Source organism: Equus asinus, chromosome 2, assembly GCF_041296235.1.
Source record: "Equus asinus isolate D_3611 breed Donkey chromosome 2, EquAss-T2T_v2, whole genome shotgun sequence".
Classification (NCBI taxonomy): Eukaryota; Metazoa; Chordata; class Mammalia; order Perissodactyla; family Equidae; genus Equus; species Equus asinus.
The window spans coordinates 35,720,702-35,746,778 of record NC_091791.1 but is presented as its reverse complement, the minus strand read 5'-3'; the positions used below and the strand labels follow the sequence as shown (position 1 = coordinate 35,746,778).

Below are 26,077 nucleotides of genomic sequence, written 5' to 3'. Positions count from 1 at the left end.
TTACCCACAATTCACGGCACTTAGGGTCACCCAGGAGCCATAGCCATTTTCCTATCAGACTTCCAGAAAAGTGTGTAGAAAAGATGAGGCTTTTCAAGCAAATGTTATTTTCCTTTGAGCTCCATCATCATAATCAGAGCTCTCCTCCTCTAAGGAACATTTTGGCCACTAAGAACAACATGAAACCTTAAAAACCACATTTAGAGAAGTCTTCAGCTCCAAAGTCTATGCTTTGGGATTCTAACATAGCTGAAACTTTTTTTTTAATTGTACTTTTATAACTTTTAGTTATGGCTTCTTGAGCCAATTTGAGCTGGACCTACCTTTTGCTGATAGCAACTCTGAACCAGATATGACAGTGAGATTCTGGAATGTTTCAAGGAAAAAAGATAGATGAATTTTCTGTCGGAACATTAAGAGGATATTTGTCATATTCAAAGGAGATCATGGTTTTTAAATACTCTAAGTATAAATGGAAGTAAATTTCTAGGTTTCATTTATTTAATTAACAAAGCTTTATGTGTTCTAAGTGCTTCCCACAGATTAACTCATTTAATCCTGAAAACAACGCTGAGCGGTTGGTATAGTTTACCGAAGAGGAAAATGAGGCACAGAGAGGTAAGTAACTCGCCAAGAGCTCACACCTCAGGGGTGGATCTGGGATTTCAACTCAAGCCATCCCACACCAGAGTCTGCGCCCCTCATACTCGCTGTGTTGAGGGAGAATGTTCAGGATCGTCTCTCCCTCTCCCCTCACTGTTCCCACCAGATCTCTACCGTCACTCCTAACCGCCTCACAGAAGCAGAGCTACCCTCTGCTTTAACAAGCTTGCTGTTTTCCACCAGCCTCAGACTGCCTGAGCGCTTCTACCGTCACATATGAGATAACTCTGGAAAGCTTGTTTTTGGCTCTCTCCCCACTGTCTGAACTCACTAGCCTATTTGCAGACAGCTGGTAACCCCGCTACAATCTGATGCAGTGACTTCAAACGGGAGGAAATGGCAACTCCTAAACTAAGGGTTGGCTCGTTCCTTCAGTTCTTCCTTGGCTTTCAAGACCACCCCTTGTTGTTGTACCCCTGTTGGCAAATTCCTCTGCTTCACAATTAGCTTCCGTTTAAAAGATCAATACATGTATCAAGGGTGCCTGTGCTGACTTCTCAGTTCCCAACCTTAGGGTTTGTTTATAAATGGGTTAACTGATGGCTGGCTTGTTGAATGTGGCAAAGGGCCAATCTTTTTTTCTGTAAGATGTGCAGTAGGGGATGTAGGGCCCCCTGTTGGCGGAAACAACCATGAAGTCAGAGACCAACCCCCCCATCTGAAAAATTACAGGATGGGACAGGAAGAAAATAAGTAGGGACATGATTCCAATTCTTAAAATGATTTTACGAATTAAATTCCCTAGTCCCAATGTTTATCGCTTATTTAAATCAATTTCCATCGAATGGAGACTATTATGTAACAAGTTCAAAGAGACGTGCGCTTTCTTCTGAAACTTCAAACACAGACGTCTTATTTTAAATAAAGTTTCCACAGCATTATTTCTTGGGGCTTTTGTTTTTGTTGTTGTTTTTGACAATGTAGAATGGTTTTGTATACAAAGATGCATAACTTCTTTTACTGAAGCTGAATTCTCCATGGAAATTATCCAGCACTCCCCCAATTCACAGGCACTTTATCTGACAGTCTTTCTTCCCCCAGATAATGGCTGGCAGCAACCCACAGCGTGGAGGTTATATGCTGTACTTTTGCAAAAGTCTTGAATGGAGCCATTGTTCCCCTGAGATGGTCTGTGTGTTTCACTGAACAGAGAGCAGGGTGTAAAAAAGGCACCTTGTGTGCAACTGTTGGCGAGGTTGGGGAGTGAATTAAAATCTCCAGAAAGTCTGGGCAGTGCTGTTCAGAGGAGCAATGAACCCTCTGGAAGCTCTGTTAGCTCAGACATTCCAATGCGGTGAGGCAGCCTCAGGGCCACAGCTCCCTCCAGTCTCATTTAGAGAGGGAGCGAGGGGGCGAGCAAAGGACATTGATCTGGACCTGCTCTCTTTGCAAAGATTTAGGGAAGGTGCCCTTTTCCAAAGATGGGGTGATATTGATTATCACACTCAGATAACTTTCCCGCCCAACAGATCTAGACTTCCCTTGGTTACTAATGGTGCAATGACTCATTTGGAAGATCCAAGGTTAACTGCTTGTTCATCCACCAGTTTGTAACAATCTAATTTCTATGTGCTTAATTAAAAAAAAAATAAAAGACAAGTCTTTGGGGGCTCCAGGTGATTGATGATGTCTGATATTACTAGATTCATTAAATGCATTATAAAACGATAATACAAAACTGTATATTAAATAGCCTACCTGTTTATTGTCAGCAATGCTTCCTTTTTCCTGGCTCCTCCATTCACCTGTCCAGGACAGTGTAGGCTCAGGGACTGCAGTACACGACCACTCCTGATTGCTCTAGCAGTAAGATCTCAAGCTCTTAATGAACAAAGAATTTCCTCAGAGCCCACTGCAGAGACCTTTCCGAAACTAGCTCTCAAGGGAGGAGGTAATGTTGATTTTCATTAAAATCGTACTGGTGAGAAAACAGCAAAACAGTTTAAGGACAGGCTGGCATACTTTACTTATAGGCAGAATTCTTTGGTGCCCTCCTGTGCATTCCTGCTCCAACCTTTTCTGTGCCCTGGAGGCTCAAAGGAGCCTCTTTTAAGAGTGATCTGAAAGAAAGGGTCAAACTTGAGCAGATGGAAAGTATGTGGGAGGAGGTGGTGATGCTCCAGGCAGAGGTTCAGCCTGAGTGCAGGTACAGTGCTGGAGTGGGAGAGACATCGTGGTGGGTGGTCCACATGAAATAGGACATGTTGGGTTCCTACTGTCATGGGGAGTTAATTTGGAAGGCAGTAGGGAGCCAATGAAGATTTCAATGCATTTTGAAGTTGTAGACGAGGAAGAATAATAGGCTGTGGTGTGAAGAATGATTCAGTCCAAGGAGAGGACAGATGGGAGGGGATACGGGCCACAGGAATTCGTCCTGATTGAATGTAGGAGGAGTCAGACCTACGGAAGGGCCATTCGTCCATCAGAACAGCTATAGAGGGAGGAGGAAAAGATTTAGGGGAAAAGGAGAAGGATGATGACTTGATTCTTCTTCAGGTCTCTGGCTCTCCTAAGACTGCCAACTGGGTATAAAAATTGCCCCAGCGTCTAGGGAAGGCTCCGTGCAGAGCCTGTAGCTTCTGGCAGCTGTGAACCTCTTGTTTCAGCAATGAAAGAGCACTGGATTGGAGTCTGCAGACCTGCAGGGCCACTGTTAGTAGCAAAAGGAGCGTCTCCAGAGCCTGGCACAACGCTGGGCACATTATGGCGCTCAGTATACATTTGTTAAATGAATGAATGACCGAATGGATTCCAGATTTGGTGCTGCCATTTACTAGAGTAACCTTGGTCAAGTCATCTATCCGCAGGAGCCTCAGTTTCCATATCTGTCAACCGGAGATGGTCCCCTGGGGATAGGTGTGGGATTAAATTCCCGCGGCCCGAGGTTCCCGCCCTCCCCGGAGCGCGGAGACCCGGCATTGCTCTCGCCAGCTCCCGCCCGCGCCTGGGCGAAGGCTGGCCCCCGGGGCCCGAGGCGGGGCGCCGCGGGGGTCGCGCTGCGGGCGGCGGCGGCCAGGTCCGCCCCTCGCGCCCGCCTTCCCCGCGCCGCCCGAGGCCGGGGGCGGGCCCGCTTCAGGCCGCTCCCCCGGCCGCCCGGCTGCCCGCGGCGGCGCTCGCGGCCTCTCACCCGGGGCGGGCGAGTTCTGGGAAAGCCCGGCCCAGGGCGGGGGCCCGCTGCCGCCCGCGCCGCCGTCCGGGCAGCGCGCAGAGCTCGGGGGGCGCGGAGCGAGGCAGCGGCGCCCGGCGGGCCGCGCACGGTACCCGGGCGGGCGCGGACCCCGGCGGGCTCGCGGGCGGCGCGCCCCGGGCTCTGCCTCCCGGGCACTTGCCTGGTTCCTGCGCGCTCCTGGCATCCGCTCTGCAGCTGACACACGGTAGCGGGGACGCCCGACGCCTCTAGCGACAGGCGCGTCCCAGGGGGACGCTGCACTTGGGGACTCCGGCGCGACCGGCCAGAAGAGGAAAGGTGAGGAGGCGACTCTGTGTGGCTCGGTTCCTGAGGCTTGGAGAAGGGGAGAGAGGGGCTTTTTTTTTTTTAAGTCTCTGAATCCAGTAGATCCACCCAGGGCAGCTGCCTAACCCCGCGTCCCTGGCAGAAGAGTCCCCACACCCCCCAACCCAGGGGAGAACTGAGGCAGGCGAATCCCGAGGGAATGCAGGCCAGCCATCACATGGGCTGGAGAACACCCTGTAAGTTCTTCCTTCACTCATTCAGATTTGCCTCGGGTCCCCACTTCATTTTGTGTGTACAGTGTGGAGGTGGCCAGTACAAAGAAGAAAAATAGAAGCTCTTTTTGTGACGGTACCTAGCAACAGTATTTCAAGGAAGGTGCTCAAGAGATTATTCCTGGAGAGACTTATCTACATCAAGTCCTAGAAAATACAATATTGGACCTGGTCCCACTTTAACTGGTAATTAGAAGGATGGCTGCGTCTTTTTTTTTTTTCCTCTGAAAGTCTTCTAATGCTGTCATAACGAATAACCTAGAGCTACAAGTCCTCCCTCGTGGCTGATGTTAAATGCACAGTGTAGATTTATGTTTTCCCTCCGCCTGCCTGGTATTTAAGCCATGAGACACTTGGTTCAGCTGACTCAACCAATTATTCTGTGTAAGAAAGATTCATTTTTTAAAGATTTATCAGCGTTATTTTAAATAGCTCCCTAAATAGATGTTAATAGGATTCACTTCATGGAAAAGTTTTATTTGCACACGGTTCATGATTTTAGTTGCATTATGTGAAATTTGCTGGGAGGTCATTGAGATCCCTGCAAAGTTAGTGCGTTTCCATGTATTTCTTGCAGGAACCCCTGGTAGGGATAGGGTGCGGCCGCTGCCATTGAAACCGCACAGCGCAGGCCAAGAATGCTGGACCCCATTGGGGAGAATTTTGGAGAGCTTGTCTTGGGAGGTGGATGCAGGTGACCCCACAGATGCCTGTACAGGGGCCCAGTTGTTATTTGGGGAGAAGGGCAGGTAAATTATCTTTGGATGCTATTTGCAGCCATGTCTTCCCAAATACTTTCTGAAGAATGCCTGACGTTGCTGTCATCTAGAACATTCTTTCCTCTTCCCGATGGCCCTTCCTTCCTCATTTTTACCACTCTAAATCCTTATGATCCTTCAAACTGAATTTTGTTGCTGCTGTGACGCCTTCTCTGATACCCCGGCCCCAAATACTCAGCCTTCCCCTGCTCTGATTCCTACAGCATTTTACCTTCCCGGCCTTTTGCCCCTGCCTTCCATGAGAGTTATTTCTGTAGACGTCTCATTTTCCCTACTGAAGGCATTTACTGTGGCTTTCTTGGCGTAGTGCTTGCACCTAGAAGGCCCTCTAGAAATAATTGCAGGCCATTATTAAATGTTACGACTTTGGTTCTTCAACACATCTCTACTTTGGAGGAGGTAATATAACCGAAAGGATTTAGAGAAAAGCGTAATATTTACCATTCACATTGTCCTCCATTTACAGCCCCACAGGGGAAAGTTTCTTTATAAGGAGCCATGCATAATAATCATCTTTGGTCCATGCCTTGGAACCAAGTAAGAGGGGAGATTGAGCTGGAGGGACGTTCTTCCAGTCCTTCTAGTAACATTAGCAACTTGGATGTGCTCCAAGGTTGACCTGTGTCATTAAAAATTCCATGCTCAAGTGGGTTGTGGTGAAGCTAGATTCCAGCGAAGGTAGCTGGTTTTCTTTTTCTATTTGCAACCATTCCTAGTCACGGTTTTCTCTGGGCTTTTGTTGTATACTTTAAAAAATCATTTGATGTGCAATTTGTCACCTACAAATTTCTAAATGAATAAAGGAAGATTGAAAAGAACTGTGTGTGATGGATCAGTCTTCTAAAGCAGAGAGCAGGGAGTGTTTCCCATGCCTGGTCAAGAGGAGGTGTTTGCACAGAGCCAGGCTGCGCTGCACGTGTGTGTGTTGGCAGGCCCTGCCTTCTACACACCTGGCTGGCAAGCCGCCCATAGAAGACAACAACTGCTTCAGTCTGGGCTCCTTCTCTCTGCCCGGGCTACCTCTGCTGGGGAGGAGGGTTGGTGCATGGGAACACAACAATTTAGAGCTTCTGAGTTCAGAAGGAGAGGCAGGGAAGAAGCCAGAAAAAACAGTAACAGCTTAGAGTGTGAATCTGTTTGATCAGGTTGCTTTCCTCCTGATGTTTTATTGAGATCTTTGGCATTGAGCAAGTAGGCGTTTGTTTGGGGAGAGGAAAGGAAGGTGACTGGGGAGGATGGTGCTTCTGGAGGACTGGAAGGTATTGATGGGGGCTTAGGAAAGCATGTGGTCCAGTTACATTGGGGATGAGGGAGTGGGGAGTAGAGAAAGAAGAAGATACCAAAGATACACTTTGCTGTGGGCCAACCACAGGGCCTAGAAAGGAAGAGAAAACTCCAGCATCCTGTGGTCCTCTCTACTCCCAGGGTACCGAACTCAGCCTTGTTTTTATTAATGCTGTAATTTGTCTGTGCTATGGCTTAAACAGGTTTTCATGAGCCAAATTGGAACTCAGCCCTCTAGAGCTGTGCTGTCCATTAGACTTTGGAGAGGCATGTGTGGTAGGCTGAATACAGTCATGTACCACATAGCGACATTTCGGTCAATAACCCTGTGCCTACACAACGGTGGTCCTGTAAGATTGGTACCATGTAGCCTAGGTGTGTAATAGGCTATACCATTTAGGTTTGTGTAAGTACGCGCTATGATGTTTGCACAATGATGAAATTGCCTGACAACGCATTTCTCAGAAAGCATCCCTTATCCCTCCTTAAGTAATGCATGACTATAATGGCAGTGGCCTCCCAGAGGTGTCCAGATCTTGATTCCTGGAACCTGTCAGTGTATTACTCTACATGACGAAAATGTGGATTTGCAGATATAATTAAAGATTTTAAGATAAGGTTGTCCTGGATTATCTGTGTGGGCTCAGTCTAATCAAAAGGGTCCTTATGAGAGGGAGGCAAGAGGATCTGAGTCCCTAGTCGGAGGAAGGGGTAATGTGAGGAGGGGAACACCAGCCAAGGAATGCAGGCTGCCTTTACAGGCTGGAAGAGGCAAGAAAATGGATTCTTCCCTAGGGCCTCCACAAGGAATGCTGCCCTGCCAACCCATTTTAGACTTCGGAACTCCAGAACTGTAAGATAACAAATTTATACTGTTTAAGCCACTAAGTTTGTGATAATTTGTCATAGCAGCAATAGGAAACTAATATGATGTGGAAGTCAGGAGTGGAGTGAAAGCTGTCGAAATAAGAGAATAATAGCCAGCGTTTAGTGTGAACTTTGCTAGGTACTGTTCTAAATACTTTATATGTATTAACCTGTCATCCTCACAGCAACCTTCCTAGGTAGATATTTTTATTTGCATATCACAGAAGAGGAATCTGAGGCACTGAGAGGTTGAGTCACTTACCCAAGGTTACACAGCAAGTATTGGGTATAGCTGGGATGTGAACCCAAGCAGTCTGGCACTCTTAACTATTCCCCACACTGCTCCCCAAAGCAGGCGTTTCTGTCTGCTAAGTCTGACAGTATCAGCCACTGAGTGGTATGTTACTGTATGGAAGGAAAAGGCGGTATTTGAATCAGCAAGAGACAGGCCGATGTAGTGTCCCCCGCCAAAAAAAAAAGAACAACAACTGGTATTGAAGTGCCTGGTAAGTTTTTGCTATTGCTGTCTCACATAATGTGTGTGGACAGCTTGAAGCCGGAGGACGCTGGCTCTGGGAGCAGTTCCTTTGCTGGCCTCCCTCTCACGCTCCCACCTCTGTTCCTACAGCAGCCTCGCTTGCTCACCACAGACCGCTGGCCCTGGCGTCCTGTTGGCTCTGCTTCCCACCTCTGCCTGTTTATTGGGCTTGCCTCATTCCTGCCTCTCTGCTCCAGCCCTGAATTCCACCTCCTTCTGGCCCCTCAAATGCTCAAACTTGAGATGGTTAGAGTCAGGGCCTGGTGTGTGAGGTACCTCAGCTGGTGGGGGGGCATTTTTACCATTTTCTTTTGGTTGAGCTGGCTGTTGTTGGTTTTCTAGCTGTGCCTCTTTGATTTCGCCAGCACATAATTCAGAGTGATATTGGTTTGGACCGGTTGTTTTCAAGCTGTGTTCCAGGAGTGTTTGGGGCCTCTGCCAGGTGAGAGGATGGCAGGAGATGAAGACCTCAGCCATTCCCCCTGCTTCAGCCATGCAGCCCTCCTCTTGTTCATATGGTCTGTTGGGCTTCTGCCTGAGATTTGGCATGAAAGGATGTTCTATTGCTTGAGAGACAAAGAGAGAGGAGTTTGAGAAGAACTAAACCCAAAGTTAAGGCACTATATGTATGATCTTTAGCCCAAAGACTTGGATGCGCAAAAAATATAACTCTAAATTTTCTCTAATTGTGTTTCACAGGTTTGGGATCTGGAGCCAGGTTGCTTCGATTTGTTTACGTCCTGGCTCCACTACTTATGTACAATCTGTATGACCTTGTGCAAAATACTTGGCCTACTGAGGCCTAAACTTCCTTATCTACATAATGGGAGGGGTACTAGCGGGACCTACCTGATAAATGAGAGCATTCATGTAAGGGACTCAGGGCAGTGCCTGATATAAAATAAGAATTCAACAAACACTAGCTCTTATGATCATTTTTATTATTAGTGAGTTTCCCAATGGAATGGCAGAAAAATCTAACCTCGTCTCTGCAGGGGGCTCTGCCCTCCAGTGGTGCTGTGGCTACGGGTCTTACTTGCATTGGCCCTCTCTCTCTGGCTGGTTGCTGCTGAAATGCTTGTGGTCCCTGACCACAGGTGACTTAAGATGTAGTGACATTGGGCCGATTCTCATGGGTGCAGCAGCTGTGCCTCCCTGAGGTCTCACTGTCTCTGCCAGGAAGCAGGGTCCCTTCTGCTTTCAGGACCTGCAGGACATTTCTCCTTTCCTCCTCTGTGCACCAGCTGTGGGGGCTGGGATGGGAGGGGCAGAGGGAAACTCCCGTCTTCTCCCTGCTGACATTTGGTTTGTAATACAGACTTAATACTCTTGAATCCTTTCCCCTCTACCCTTAGGGCTTAAGAAAATATAAAAATGTGGGATATTTATATATATATTTTTAATAATATAAATATATACACAATATAACCTGTGGCTAAGCTTGACAAGGTTATTGGTCAAACACTGCTGGCCAGTGCCATTATCTACTTAGTGGTGGCATTGCTGCTGGCTCTGTGGAGTGATCTGCTATGTGGTGGCCCCAGTGAATTGTGCTCCATGTATAAAAATCCTAGAAGCTCTCCTTCATGGGGCTGATTGCATGTACATACAAGTCCAGAGCGATAACAAAATGCAGCGAGCATGTATGTATTTTTATTGCTATGTATGAACAGCTACGTTATAAGAATAAAACAGTAAGGCCACTATAATTCAGAATTAAGGAAGAAAGAGAAGCAAGGAGAGACTCTGTTTTGATGACTTCATTTTAGGTTTAAACTATATAATATCACTGAATATGGAAAATCCAGGGAATGGAAAAAAATCATTGGGAAAAACACATGTGACTAAGTGCATACTATACACATCTGGGATTAAAATATCATGTAACACAGTTTAATTTGGATATCACTGGAGTTGGTTCAACTGGCTGTCATTTCTAAAGAAAGTTTCAATTCCTTTGTTATTATTAATAACAGGAACTCAGATTTCATTGATGAGCATATTTTCACCTTGAAAAGTTCGCCTGAAAGAACTGAAGAACTCTCTTAGAGTCTGGTTTGTCAATCTCAGAGCCGTGGATAAAATTCACAGAAGTTAAATACTTTTTGGCGTGAAATTGTACTCCTTTTTTCCCCCAAAAGGCAGAATGAATTTGGATGACAAGGGCAGAGCGTGAGGCTCACTCAGGCTGCCGTTTTGTTGACTGCTGGGGTCTGAGCAAATTCAGATCCACTTCTCTGCTACTCAGCGGGCTAATTAGTCTGTAGCTCAGCCTGGTTTCCTGTGCTTGAGGTTTGTCCGTCCTCATGCCTCCAGGAGTGGTTTGAAAATTCACAATGGGAGGGATTGGAAGGCTCAAGGCAGTTGTAAAAGGAATATGCTCAATTATTCTTACAATCTAAGCAAGAACTTCTTGAGCTATGCTTAGAGGCTATATAAATTTACAAAGAGAGCTACAAAAAGTGACGTTCCCGTGCCATCGGTGCAACGTAGCAGTCAGACAGCCTTGTGGGTTCTTCTGTGACATCTCCTGGGTCTAGGTTGTTGACTGCCCTGTGCTGACTGAGAAGGGGCCAGGCCTCCCCAGTGCCAAGTCAGGGGACGGCTGACAACAGGTGAAGTGCGTTCCCGACCCAGGCGGGCAAGCCCAGATCAGATTAGTTACAGAGGATAAGGGAGTGAGCTGGCTTCTAGGCATGCTGCAGATTTCTAATGAATTAGCGCTATCTAAGCGCCCAGGTCTAAAGTATGTCATCTATTTAGGAGATATTAGTTTTTAAAAAAAAGACTCTTTAATCCGAAATAATTAAAATTAATTATTAATGCAGACATTATGCATCTGTTTATGATTGGTTTATTACTTTTTTATTAATGCTATGTCATCCAATAGTGAAAATTGAGGGCTGGAAAGGAGAGGATCCAAGTGTTCACCTTTGGCTTTTAGAGTTGAAGGAATTGGTCTCCCAAGAGACTCAAGGGTTTGACCAAAGCCGCCTCGCTCGGGAGTGGCAGAACTGGGTCTTTCATTTGCTTCAAATAAAATTAAGATCATACTGTAGATATACAACACACAATTTTGGATCCTGGTTTCTTTGCTTAACTTCCATCATTAGGATGTTCCCACGCCATTAGGTGTTTCCAAACCTTGATTTCAGGGGCTGTGTCTTACTCTATCGTGTGGTCCTGTGGAGGGCTGACCCATTCCCCTGTTGTTGGACCTTTAGTTGCCGATCCTTGATGGTTTTCTATTTAAATAATTCTCCGTTGTCCAGATCTCTAATTCTTTCTTCAGCACAGAGTCCCAGAAGCGAAATTACTGGGTCAAAGTGAAGAACTTTTTTTAAAGGCTCCTCATACGTACTGCCAAATGCTCTCCAAAAATATTGAACCAGTTTGCACTCTACGAATAATGTCCTGGAGTGGTCTTTCCAGGGCTGACAGCGAGAGATACTAGTTTTGTGGTATCTCTCATTTTTTATTCTTCATTTTTGCTAGTTTGATAAACAAAACTTGGTATTTCATAGTTTGAATATGCATTTGTTTGTTTACTAGAAAGGAAAACACTTCTTTATATTTATCATCAATGTGCTTGCTCTCGGTTAATTTTTTTTCGATTATTTTATTGAGGTCATATTGGTTTATAACATTGTGTAATTTCAGATGTACATTATTAAATATCAGTTTCTGTGTAGACTGCATTGTGCTCACCATCTCTTGGTTAATTATTTAATGGTGTTCTTTGCCCATGTGTGTGTGTTTTTTACTTGAGATGACTTTTTTTTAACTTATTGAGGTCATATTGGCTTATAAAATTGTGATAATTAAGAATAGAATATCCCTGGGGCTGGCCACGTGGCCGAGTGGTTAAGTTCTCGTGCTCCGCTGCCGGTGGCCCAGTGTTTCGTTGGTTGGAATCCTGGGCACGGACATGGCACTGCTCATCAGACCACACTGAAGCAGCGTCCCACATGCCACAACTAGAAGGACCCACAATGAAGAATATACAACTATGTACCAGGGGGCTTTGGGAAGAAAAAGGAAAAAAAATTAAAAAAATCTTTAAAAGAAAAAGAATAGAATATCCCTTTATCATATTTTTTGCAGGTATTTTCCTGTCTTTGTCATTTGATGCTATTTTTTTCAACTAGCAATTTTTTCTGATTAAAAAATAATACAAGTTAATTTTGAATAATTTAGGAAATAGAGAAAAGCACAATAAAGAAAAAGCACCAAATCACCTGCAGTTCTACCATCTAGAGTAATTACTAACATTTGGTGCATGGCTTTCTAGAGTTTTTTGTTTGTTTGTTTTTTCCCAAATTGAGAACACCCTTTCCTGTTTTTGTTTGTTTGTTTGTTTTTTGCTGAGGAAGATTCGCCCTGAGCTAACATCTGTGCCAATCTTTTTTCTGTATGTGGGTTGCTGCCACAGCACGGTCGCTGATGAGTGGTGTAGGTCTGCACTGGGGAACCAGACCTGGGCCATTGAAACAGAGCGTGCTGAACTTAACCACTAGGCCATGCAGGGGGCCAGCCCCCTCATGTTTTACAATTTGCTTTTTCACCTAAATTTGTTAATAATAATTAAGCATATTGTGTTTATCCCTACGATGGGGTACTATATATAAATATTAATATCATTTTTTGAAATGTTTATCATGTTTTTTCATGTACAGAAAATTTTAATTTCTGTATGGCCATGTAGGTCTATGTCCTCCCTAATTTCCATGACCTTTAAATTTGTAGTATTTGTCTACTTTCTGTGATTAACCATACTTTTTAGCATTTTAGGCTTTTAGTTACATTCACCTTTTTATTTGGAATCAGTTTTTTGTATATATTATGAGTTGAAGACCTAACCTGTTTTCTAGATAATTAATTTTTCTTAATAATATATTTATTTTCATATATATATTTATATTCCTTATATAATTTCCTTAAACAATATATTTATTGGATAATCCTAGAAAATTCCTAATCGTGTTTTGTGTATCCTAAAGTCAGTTTTAGGCCTAAGATATCTATGTGTAAATTCCTTTTTTTTTTTTTTGAGGAAGATTAGCCCTGAGCTAACTACTGCCAATCCTCCTCTTTTTGCTGAGGAAGACTGGCCCTGGGCTAACATCTGTGCCCATCTTCCTCTACTTTATACGTGGGACACCTACCACAGCATGGCTTTTGCCCTGCGGTGCCATGTCCGCACCTGGGATCTGAACTGGCGAACCCTGGGCCGCCGAAGTGGAACATGTGCACTTAACCGCTATGCCACTGGGCCGGCCCCTCTATGTGTAAATTCTTGAATGAATACCACACTGTTTCAGTTATGTTAGCCTTATGATATATATTAATATCACATGGAGCAAGTTTTCTTTCATTATAGTTATTCAAATTTTCCTTATTTTTTTCTTGCTTATTCTTGCAAATTAAATTTTGAGACTTTTTGACAAAACCTCAAAAATTCATTGAGATTCTGAGTGGGATTATAATAAACCTATACATTAATTCAGGAAGAATTAATATGTTTACAGTATTTAGTCATTCCATACTGCTATGTTTCTTAATTTATTCAAATGCTTTTGTAGCTCTCAGTTAAGTTTTGTAGTAGTCTTCACATTAATATTTTTCTTATTTTTAAAAAAAGTTTTGTTTTTTTTAAATCAACTTAATTTTTTACTTGATTCTCCTGGCTTTCTAGGTAGAGATTGTATATCCACAAATAATGATTGTTTCTCTCTTAAATCAGAACTTGCAGAATATAAATAACTAAGAGTGAGGGTAATAAACTTCTTTATTTTATTCCTGATTTTAATGGAAAGGCTTCTCATATTCACAAGTATGCTGTTGGCTTTTGGTTTAAATAGTTTAAATCACATTGAGGAAGTAGTTTTATATTCATTAATTTTTTTAAAAAATGAGGAGTTGAATTTTATCAAATGCCAAAAAGGTAATCTTTGAGGTGATTGTATGCTTTTCCACATTTGACCTACTGATATGTTATATTATACTAACAAATTTCCTATCATTAAACCATGTTTGCAGTCTTATTGTGGCAGTTTATTATCATCGTGTTAATGAATTATGTCTCTAAAATAAAGGTTAATCTAGAACCCATTTAGATTTTACTTTGGCATTTTTTTCATTAGCTTTATTTTAGCCGTGGTCATCAAAGGCTGGTGTTAAAATTAGCTTGCTCCTCCTGAGTGTACATAGACCGAATTCCAGGAGACCCCCTGTACTTTCCTGAGGGTGACAGGGGCAGCTTCAGATGTGGTGAGGAGCTGGAGACAGTTTATGTGGGAGAGAGTAAGGAGCATGAAGTGCACACCACAGATGCGTTAATTGGGGCTCTTCCTATGAGATGGAAATACGTTGTCCCCCTTTTTTTTTAAAGTAGGACACTCTCATTTCTTTGCTCTCCTCATAAGACAGGCCGAATTAGAACTCTGCTATTAGGTTAGACATCCCCCTTGAGGATTCCAGACGCCGAATGTGGACCTCCTTGGCTGGAGTGATGGGATGTTAACTAGCAGAGCAGCAAACCTGAAAGACAAGCTTGGGCCACATCATTGCCTTAGAATCTACTAGTAGTTGAACTCAATGCCAAGTCTGAAGTTTAGGTGAAGAGTTAAAAGAAAAGTGTTCCTAAGGTATATAGAACGGAAGAGAGAAGAGAAAGCAGTCACAAAACTTAAAAATATTAAATGGCGAATATTTTGTGTGCCTTTGACAGCTGGTAGAACTGAGAAACTGACTCAAAGATTTAGCTGCTGTGCGGGTGTCTTTGGGAGAAATTGAGGAGAATCTGAGCCTCAGAAGGAAGCAGGTGGTTGGTTGTGTCTTCACCTTAGCCTGCTTCACACTCTTGCTGCTTCCATGTTGCCCCTTAGTCCCTGTCTCCTCGCGTTTTTCTACAATTTTGTTTTTTCCCAGTCTTGTTTTCTCATCCCTTTAACACTCCTTCAGTCAGCAGTCACTTTGAGTCACTCCTATGTGTCAGGCACTGTGCTGACTGAGGGGGCATGCTGGTGAGCAAGGTCCCCATGGCTACTGCCCACCTGAGCTTACCTGGCCCAGGTAAGAACGCAGGTGAGAACCTGCCAATTTCTGTAATTGTGAAACAAGATGTTACTAACTCTCTCCCTTTCTCAATATTGCAGACTTTTTTTTAATTTATGGAAGGGTAATATAAAACATCATGAATGAGGAATCATTTATAAGTTGTAAAGTTTGACAATATCTTATTAAAGGGGCTCGATTAAAACTCTGTGACCTGACTCATGGGAAAGAGGCTTCTATTGCTACTACTTGGTGTTTTCTCAAGTAAAACATTTTCATCCTTGTTTCTTCCTTTCTGAAGAAATTTCTTTTCAACTTGAAGAATTCTGGAAGCAAGAGCTGCTGGCACTGAAGGAGGCGGCACGTTCCAAGGAATAGACTAGAATGCACAGGGAGGGGCAGCGAATGCTCACCTTGTGACCGGCTTTCTTCGGGGCAGAGGCTCAGGGGAAAACTTGGGAGAGTGCCCAGGACATTGGTTGCTGTTGTGTTGAGGAAGGCACTCAGCTTCATCTGGAGTAACTAGTTCACATAAATGGTCTGCTGTTGATTTCTTGCTTTATTACACTTTTTGAAATTGAGTACTATTGGTTGGTTCTGTAAAAGGATGCTGACTGCGTTCCTATTTTTATATCCAGGATTTGCCATCAAAGATCTTTCAGTCCAGTTAGGGAGACAGGGCACAAATACCTGAAATTTTCAATGTCCTTACCAAGAAATGCCTGAGTCCCGGGCCAGCTGTTAAATGGCTTGAATCCAGGAGAGGGAGCTCTGGCTGGAGTTTTCTGGTGCACAGCCAGGGCTTGAAAGGCAGGTTGTGGCTTAAAGGAAAGGATGGAAAGGTATTCCTCCTTGGGAAGAGGTGAGGCAGTCCTTAGAAAGCTTGTCCACAGGAGAGCATCAATTGGCCAAGTGGGCAGGGTCTCCTTTGAGGTGTTCTGTTTGCTTGTTCACCCCACATGTATGTTGGAGTTCCTTAGAGTAAATTCACTTCCGTGAGTGGAGTTTCACCTTTTCATCAATTGTTCCAGATAGTTCTGTGGCCCACTCCTCACTCCTGAGCTCCAGACCTACATATCCAGCTGTCTGTGTGACATGTCCCTGTAACTCCTATCTCAAATTGAACTCAGTCTTTTCCCAAACCTGTTTCTCTCATGTTCCCCATCGCAGTGAGTACAACCTTTATCCACCCATGTACCGAGACCAGAAGCCTCAACTCTCTGAGGCCATCCCCTCTGAATCCATGCTCTCTTAGCACTGGGAGCTTTTCCTTCCCAGTACTCAATGCACTTTGCTACCTTCCATTTTAGCATCTGTCTTTCCCAATAAAGCACATGCTCCCTGAAGCCAGGGGCAGGGACCCTTGTCAGTGTTCACTTCTCTTATCTCTAGCCCAGCACAACATTGAGGCTGTGACAAAGGTGCTCAATAAATACATGTTGATTGACTGTATGAATTGAACTTCCTGTCCATCCTGCCCCCTAAATATCTCTCTAGTCTGGCAGAACCCAGTTTGAAATCCAGCTTTGCTGTTTACCAGCTGGGTAACCTTGATTGAGCTATTCTGTAAAAATTTATTTTGAGATGATTTTGATGTACAGATTAAGCTACTTTTAATCTCATTATGCATCAGTTTCTGAATCTGTAAAATGAGCATATAGTGGCTACCTCATAGATTTGCAGCGGATTAAATGAAATAAAGCATGTGAAAGATTAATACGGTGTTTGACATGGATATAGTCTCTACTGTTACAAAGGTGGGTTTGCAGCTAGATGGTGGAAGGCCATCAACGTGGATTAAGAAGTGTGTGCTTTATCTTTTAGAAGTTGAGGATTCATGAAAGGGTCCAACTGCGTGATGGAAAAGCCTTGAATTCTGGAATAAACAGACATGGGCTCAAATCAAAATTCTACCACTTAATAGCTATGGGCCTTTTCACAAGTTTCCTAGCCATTCTCAACTTCAGTTTTAAACCTCTAAAGTTAGGATAACAATACCTCGTACCAGGCATTGCTGTAGTATATAAATGAGGTAGTATAGGAAAAGCATCTGACACTGATGATTTTTTTTTTAAGTTACTTTCTTTCCTCCAGCGATAAGCTCTGGGTTCCCTTGGAAAGAGATCTGTAGTCCAGAGGCTTGTCTTTGGCTCAGCCCAGTTTAACGTTTTTGTCAGACACTTGGATGCAGGCATAAAGCCTTGTTTCCCAAATTTGCAGATGACTCAAAGTTGGGAGGATAGCTCATACAGTAGGTGATGGAATGGAGGTTCAGAGTGACCTCAATAGGCTGGAATGTTGGGCCTTCACCAAAAGGAAAGCCAGGAATCTAGCAGGTGGATCAAAGCATTCGGAGGCATGGAGACCATTTAGAAAGCCATTCCACTAGTCCAGGTGATGCACAAAGAGGATGTGAACTGGGGTGGTGTCAGTGGCAACAGGAGGGAGTTAACAGTTGGGAAAAACTTTTTAGAAAAATCACTAGAATATGACAACTAACTGGGTGGATGTGTGGATAAAGAGGGCTAGAGCTGACTGGGAAGTTTCCTTTCTGGGTTCCTAGGAAAAAGGAGGAGCCGGTGAAGAGCAAGGAGGAAGTTAGTTGGAAGAATTGAATTAGGGAGAGGAGAGAGGTCAGGAGTCTGATTTTGTACATGAAGTGTTGGTCCTACCCAACAGGAAGTTGGAAAGCCAGGACTATAGCTCATGGGAGAGGCTATGTCTGGAAAGAGGCATTTGGGAACCATCCACATAGAGGTGATAGTTGAAGCCGTGTGTGGGAGGGGATGGGATGGCCAAGGAGTGGCCAGTGCTATTCAGAATCATTAGCATTGTTGGCTCTAACTTGAGATAAGCAGGATAAACAAACCCTTGCCCAAGTGGGAATTAGTTCTACTGCCTTCCTCGGGCTCTTTAACTCATTAAAGCAAAGTTCTACAGGATGAAAAAATCTCATATAATAATTTCAGATTTTAAAAAATTGTATTTTTGATTTATTTTTAATTACACCAGTAAAATGTGAATGCATTCTTGCTTGTAAAGAATGTGAACACTACAGATAAGGTAAAAGCGCCCATTAATCCCTCTCCAATTCTACTTTCTTTTTCAGAAGTAAAGCACTGTTGCTAGTTTGGTTGATGTTCTTACAAACTTTTTTCTATGCATTTATATAGTTATATACACATACATACCTAAAGATATACTTTTGTTTTCATGTGTGTGGTTTTGTTTTATGTAAGTGAGCTCGTAATATGTTTTGTTCTTTATTTTTATTTTTTAAAAATGAAACACTATGTTCTGAAACTCTTTCCAGGTAAGTTTATCTAGTTCTATGTCATAAAAACAAAAATATCTGCTTCCTGGCTGTGAATGTACCATGTTTTGTTTAATCATTTCCTAATTGATGGAATGTATGTTGTTTCCAACTTTTGCATCTGTGCATCCTACAGACATTTATTGCTTGCAGTGTGTAGGAGACTCCCAGCAGACACTGGGATGTGTTGGTAAAGAGTAAGCCGTAAGCTATCAGGGGCAATGAGAAGCACATAAGGAAGAAGCCAGGCAACATATGCCACTTCTTAATATTGCCACGTGCTGTGGTGGCTCAGGGGAAGAAGACCTTGTTCACTGTGGGGATGCAGAAGTAGATGGGAGAGGCTGAGCTGTTTGTCTAGGTTTTGCAGCATGGAAACACGGATGGGTGATTGAGGTGGACTCTATTGCCCCTTAGTGCCCTAGTCCCATCACTCCACAGAGGTCAACCACTAATATGCTGTTGACCTTGTGACAGGGAATTTCTCTGTCAGTTTCAGCCGCCCGCTGTGTTCAACCTTGCCAGGAGCCTCTCAGTGCCTTAAGCTGGAGGAGCTGGAAGTAGTGGGGACAAAGGTGACTGTATGCTAATGAGATGGAGGCTTTCACCTCTACCCCCAGGTCCAAGCCGAAGTTCGGGTGATTGATTTGGGGAGGGGTAGGTTGGGTTTGAGAACATTTTTCTTTTTACAGATATCATCAAAATGAATATACAAAGTTTTAAATTCTCACTTGGGAGCCCCTGAAAATATAACCCTCTTTGAGAGAATGATACATTGTTCCCTTTTCTGTTGAGCACATGAGATTAAAACAGCTCCAGTGTAAGGACAGCTGGGAAAGGAGAGGAAGGGGAACCCTCTTCTATATTTCCTTTATCCCACCCCGACCATCCCCTCTCTCTCCCTCTCCTTCTTCCTCTCTGTCTCTTTCTCTCTCTGGTTTTCCTGCCTTTGGTGCTCTCAATCATATCATATCTCATGAGCAAATTTGGGGCATAAGTATTTTATGCAAAACACCAATGCTGTAATTTTCCTTTTCTTCATTTCTGCTGCCTTCACTCAGGGCTCAGAGGAGGTTCCACTTTGGGCTAAAACGCAGGGAGTCACCCTGTTCTTTCTCCTCTTCCCTCTGTTCAGCACTGACTCAGCTGCTGCGTGGCTCTGCCAGGCTGTTGGGAAGCTGCACCATCCCGGAGCGAGACTGCCCAGAGCAGGGTTTCACAGGCGGTCCTGAATCAATGACATAGGCAGCTGGTGTCCTCCAGCGTGTGCAACAAGTCTGGCTGGAGAATGTCTTCCCTTGGTATCTCTCTCCACTTGCCCCTAGCCTTTCCCAACTCAAGTCCTGCCTGGTCTTCCCTGCTTGCAGCACAGTGAAGTCTGGATCATCTTTTTCGTTTCACTGGTATCTACTCCCAGCCAAGCCAGACTGGCCCTCTGGGCTACTCGACCAATGAGTGGGCTCTTCACACGGCCTCCATGGGGCGTGTGTCTGAAACATGACTCTGATCTGCTGCCTGCGGGAGAGTGGTCACTCCCTACTTCTCTGGGTGCATCTCCCAGCCCCTTTTCCCTCTTTGTCCCCCACCTGTCCCCGGCACCCTGGACACTTCAGCAATAAATACCTGATGCTTTCACTGCTCGGAGCCCCCTAATACAGCATCTGGTCTTTCCATTCTGGGCCTTTCCTTGGGCTCCTCACCCTTCCCACCCTCTTTCCTCTGTCTTTTAAATTCAGTTTAGGTGTCAATCACTCTAGAAAGCCTTCCCTGACTCCTCCCGGCTGGATTCACCTTGCTGACCGAGTTTTCGATTTAGTGTCTGTGTCCCCCACTCCACTGTGACAGTCTCAGTCACCTCTCTGTCCCTGGGGCAGAGCCCAGGACTTAGAACATACTGGGCACTCAGTTCATGTTTGTTGAACCTGACTGACCTGGGGCAAGGAGCTTGGGTTCTTCTAGGGTTGCCCTCCTGGCAGGTCCCTGACTTCCCCAGTAGCATCTTGTTATTTGAGCCCCGTTGGTGAGAAAACTCACTGAGCAGCCTCACCTTATAATAAATAATTTGGTTGCATTCTGTTTGGATGGTCTGCCGGGTGGAGCATCATCATTTTTAGATTCCAGACAAGTCTCTGCCCAGGATGAGTGGAGAGCAGAGGAGGGGCACCCCACTGTGCCACAGTCACGGAGGAGGCCCCTTGAGGTGCTCAGGGCCTCACGACCTGCCCTTCCTCCCACACATGCTAACTCCACCTGTGTGTGGAGTCTTATCCTTTTACAAAGCACCTTGGCACACCCCATCTCATCTGACCTTTCTTACAAATCACCTTGGGAGGTAGAAGGAACTGATTATACGCAGTGACACAAATGAGGATGATTCATTTATTTGTCCTACAAATATCGATTGAGTTCCTACTGTGTCTCTGGTGAGGCCTTGGGAATATGGCAGTAAGCAGAATCAGCACCTTCCCAGCTCTCAGGAAGTTCTGGTTCTCGTCAGGGGATGCCAACAAGTGCCTAGTGTACAAATAAATAATAAATATAATTTACAGTGGTGGTAAATCCTCAGAAGACAATCAGGCAGGGTAGTATTACAGAAGGCCGTGAGTGGGAGAGAAGAGGGGCTGCTTTAGAGCACGTAAAGCCTTTCTAAGGGGATGACATTTGAGCTGAAGTCTGAAAGGTGAGAAGGAACAGGTCGGTTGGGCCTGAGGGAAGTGGGGTGACTTGCTGAAAGTCCGAGGGTGGAGCTGGCGCTGGAGCCCTTAAGCAGGCGCTTTCCCGGCATCCCTTGAGCTCTGTGCTTCCCTCTTTATCATGTCCATGGACACCCTTGAGTATGGCAGGGAAAGCAGAGGACAGGCAGGGGATAGGTGTGCTTCCGTGTGCTGGGACTCTCACCGAGCGCGGGCCCTGCTGTCTCGACTTTGAGTGTGCACAGCCAGCCCAGAGCTGAAGAGGGGCCACCTGAGGGCCAACTTTCTTCACCTTTTGTCTCTAGTGGTCCCTTTTTCAAGGGATCCCTTGGGACCAAACCTCACCTCTTTCCAGGTCAGCAGGAGGGTGTCAGAGTACCTTCCACAAGGCAACTCAGAGGTTAGCATCCTGCCACATTTTTTTTTTATTGAGGTAAAATATGCATAAGATAAAATTAACCCTGTTTGAGTGTATAGGTTAGGGGCATTAAGTACTTTCACACTGTTGTGCAGCCATCACCACCATCCATCTCCAGAACTTTCTCATCATCCCAACCTGACACTCTGTGCCCATTCAGTAATGACTCCTGGCCACTGTTTTTAAAGCCCTGATGGATCATGGGCAAGGAGGAAATGAATGGTGTTTTACAAAAGCCTCTCCCCATCATGGGTTTAGTTTCCTTGTGTTTAATGTACAAGGTGAGTGTTTATCTCGCAGTGTTGTCTGAAGACAACTGGCACCAGAAGGACCTGGTTGAGGGGAGGTGAGGGAAATGCCTTTTAAAATGCAAAGCTCCCCTCTCCTTCCTGAATCAGAATCTTTAGGCTAGTGCCCAAGCGAGTGTGTTTTTACCAAGTCCCGCATGTGATTCTGATGCTGGTGTAAACGTGAGAGTTGCTGGTTTCAGCCTCCTGGGAAGAACACGTGAGGAGGAATATTAGCCAGCGCAGACAAGGCGTGCTATGGGGAGGTGGCTGCCTGGATTTCAATATCCCCTCCACAGTGGCTAGCTGAATAACTCTAGGCAAGCTGCTTAATCTCCCTAAACCTCAGTTTTCTTATCTCTAAATTGGAAATTGTGATTACAGTGTGTCCCTCATCCGGTTGCTGTGAAGATTGAATATTATACACAAAAGGCGCTCAGATTGGTGCCTTGCCTGGACGATCTCAGGTGTGGATGTGGCACAGAGGTGGTGAGGGGACCCGAGAGACTGCTTTACACTCAGTAGTTATGTTTTCTTGAGGAGTTAGGGGTAAAGTGAATCAAATTTTACTACTTCAGACGTGCTTTATCTCTAGCTGTCTCCCTGCTGCAGGAAAGCAACCAAAGTTATTAGTCAGGATAGAAAAAATGTATATATGCCTGCAGCCATGGAGAGAGTAAAATGTTTTTCTTGAAAAACTTTTCAGCGATGGATTCACGTGGAGAAGCTCCTGAGAGGAATGGTGATTGGTAGTGATGCAGGTGGTGCTTAACTGTGGGAAATAATAAAGAGAATGAGGCTCTGGCTCCTGGCCCGCATACTTACCGCCACCCCACTTGGGAACAAGGGCAGTTAAGGTTGTCTAAAGAATGTTCTGGATGGTTGGTGCGGCAGTAGTTTGAGAGTGGGGTTCACAGCCACGGGTCAGAAAAGCTTCCTGCGTAGAATGTGGCTCTGCAGGGAGGAATGTAGGGGGGGCTCTGGAATCATGAACAGGACACAGGACACAGGCACGTTCTGTTCACTAGACAGCTACTAGGACTAGACCACCCTGGCTGAGGTGGGTGTCAAATTGGTGGATTGGAGAGGCTAATTTTGATCAGATCACCCTCAAACCTGGCTCCATTTGGCCTAGTTTAATATCATAAAGTATCACCTGAACCTAGCATCCCTTTGATATGTTCAATTAGACCCAGTAGTTTTATGGACCATGTACACTCAGTGCCTAGCATAGGATCTGACACATAGTAAGTGTTCAAAAAGTATTTGTTGAGTAAGTGAATGAGTGACTCATACCCTTTGGTTGACCAACCCTCGGAAGAAAGATTGAGTGGTCTGGACGTTGTTGTACTTCAAGGATGGGGTGGTGGTTACAAATATGTCAAACAGGGAAGATCATGCATGATGTCAGGGGGCAGGGCATATAACTTTCTGTGATCTCCTCCCTTTTCAAATAACATTTAGAACGTTGGGAAAGGGATTGCTGATGTTTCTGTAGATTTCATTATGTCCAAACGTTATTCCTTTGGACAGTATAATAATAAACAAAAGAAGTGGGATAAAAATGGGATATACAGTATAATTTCAATTCTGTAAAAGATTTATGTTCATGGGGGAAAAACTGGAAAGAAGTTACAACAAAATTAACACTTACCTAATGATCTTTATCTTTTCTGCTTTATGCTTATGAGGCTTTTTTCAAATTTTCTATAGTAAATGTGTATTGCTTTTATAATCTGAAAAACGTAACGTGTTATTTGTTGAAAAACATAATGTGTTATTTGTTAAACAGTATAGAATGCGGTTCAACATTCTTGCCAAAGCTTGCTGTGTTTTTTTATCCCTGGCACTCATCATGAAAATCACAAGTGATATGTGAAATAATGTGACATCATGATAAAAATGAACTACGCCTTACCAAGTACATACCACCTGTGTCGTGTGACACAGTAGATTTACTGAGGAGCCCACAACATCCAGATCCTGGGATTGGCCGTATGGTGTCTCCTCGCCTCCACCTGCATATCCCTCAGCCTCCTCCCCTTCTACCTCCAGCCCCTGTCAGAGGCTCCGGTATAGCCAGAAGGCAGGTGGTGCAGGTCAGAGCAGTCCTGCTTGCTTCGGATTGTGGACTCAGCAAACAGCTCGGTACTTTCAGTTATGCTGCCCTGAAAAATAGCAAGAATGCCAACATGTTGGCCTACACATTAAACATGTTTTAAAAACAACCACAAAACCCAAAAAACTTGTTTGCTTCATTCTTTTTCAATCAGGTAAATAGTATGAATAATATTGCTTCTCCCCTTTGGATGATGACCTATCAGTGGTAAATCAGAGGCACAGCTAAAGTGGACTTTGAGTTTTAACGAAGTATTCTATTTGCATTTGTAACTCTACTGAAAACAAGCCATAAAAGTGACATCAACTGTTTGAGTCAGCTGTTGGCTTGGGCTTGCACTCAGAATTAGCTGTCATTGTGGAACAGGAACAGGAATAATTTTTTAAGCTTTCTGACCAGAGGACCTCTGAAGACCTTCATTGGTGCTGGTGTTACATATAATGTAAATATAAGAAAAGAAAATGGGCATCTTATGCACTAAGATGTGGTTTTAAAATGCTGTCCATCTTCTGAGGCTTTGTAGCGGGAACCCCTATGAAACTGGAGAGTTACTTTGTTTGTTTGGAAAATGGTTTACTTGATGTGATGACAAAATGTAGGCTAGGTATCAGACATGGGGGACCCAGGTAGGAAGGACAGCGAGAAGCACAGCCATGAATAAGAGTTTGCAGAAGCTGAATCATATCTTATTTTGATTAAATCAGGATCATTTTACTGAGAGCCTGCAATGTGAGAATGTGTTAGGGAGGGTAGTAGAGTGGTTCTATTGTGTTTATCTCATCCAGAGTGAGTTAGTTTTCATCACATGTATTTTTAATTCTTTGGAAAGACAATTACATTAATTGAGGAATGACTTGTAGAATACCAGTTTGAAAAAAGCATTTACTGAATGGGCGTGTTGATGTTGCCTAACTATCAATTAATTAAAAATTGCTTGTAACATGAGCTATAGGTACCCTAGCTAAATGGTGGCACTTGCTGCTTGGGGAAGCCCATTATAATTTTGATGCATGGGATGGGTAATGCAAGGCCTTCAGGGAAGCAGCTCTGAGTCCTTCCTGCTTTTCTCTTCCCCTTCTTTGCAAGGTTTCCAAAATGTGCTGCCTTGACCTGGTATGAGAACTTTCCAGCGCCTGTCCAGGATGGTTCTATTGCTTCTGCTAAGAGTATGCTTAGCAAGGGGAGGGTAGCCTCCACATGCCAGCCAACCCTCGCCCTTCCATCCTAGCTCCAAGAAACACTAAGATTCCCCCTTTCCTCCAGTTTCTCCCTGGCCTCACTTCCCAGGGCAGAGTCCTCTTATACACTATGACATTCTCTGGGAAGTCTTTGCTCATGACTTGAGTTCATGCTGATTTCTGCCGTCTTCATTTGTTATCTGTTGCACAATTAGTACACACTCTATTGGATGAATCCCCCACTTTATAACTGCCTGCACGGTACTATTCAGTGTTTTATGATTTTAGTTCTTATCTTGAGTTTTTACTTTATGGCTCGTAATAACGATTGATGTCCTTCTAGGCAGGGATTGTGCTGCTTGTGAAGTCATGTGGTACCTTGCACATGGGCAAGGCATCCAGTAAACTTGTAGAATTTAATCACTTAGCTGCATGCAATGGATGAGATAAGGAAAATTATTGCATGGTAACATACAAATAATATTCTACACAAAGCAATAAGCAAGCAAATATTTATTGAGCTTACATCATTATTGTACTGAGAAGTGATTTAAAAGAAATGGACATGGTCCTATGTCAGGAATTAATTTGTGATGACTCTGGAGAGGTTTTTATAATGACAAAAATAAAAGGTGCTATTTTTTGAGGGATTGCTACTTCATAGGATTATTGTGAGGATTGCATGAGGAACTATTATTTTCCCCCATTTTACAGCTGTAGAAACTAAGCCTTAGTAAGGTTAAATGAGTTGTCTAAGGCTAACCTATTAAGTAGTGGAGGCAGGGTCCAAATTCAGAATGATTGATTCTACTGTCCTGGTGCTATGCGGTCATCTGAAATTTTCAGCATTGTACAGTTGAGCAGCTTGTTCACTGCTCAGAGTTTACTGGCTAAGAGTGCCGGTGGGATTGAAATGCAGCCTGTAGTACGCTTGAAAAACTGGTATGGGGTAAAATATACAGTTGGATGAGTACACTCCCATGTAGCTTCTACCCAAATCAAGATGTGGAACATTTCCATCGTTCTCAGAAAGTGCCTTTGTGCCATTTTATAGTCTTTCACTCGTCCATACCCCACTGCCACTGGCCCCCAGCAACCATTGATCTGATTCTGTGTCCACAGTTTAATTTTGCATGTTTTAGAACAGCACTGTCCT

General features: G+C 44.2%; 1 protein-coding gene across 3 annotated transcripts in view; it reads left to right on the top strand.

Annotated features, from left to right (window-relative positions):
* The first annotated feature begins 3,958 nt into the window (after window positions 1-3,958).
* PLCE1 (phospholipase C epsilon 1) overlaps window positions 3,959-26,077 on the top strand; it is a 293,833-nt gene continuing 271,714 nt past the window's right edge. For all 3 annotated transcript variants that reach the window (XM_044753870.2, XM_044753862.2, XM_044753858.2), the window contains exon 1: window positions 3,959-4,129. The gene's annotated coding sequence lies outside the window, so the exon portion shown is untranslated. The remainder of the gene's footprint in view (window positions 4,130-26,077) is intronic.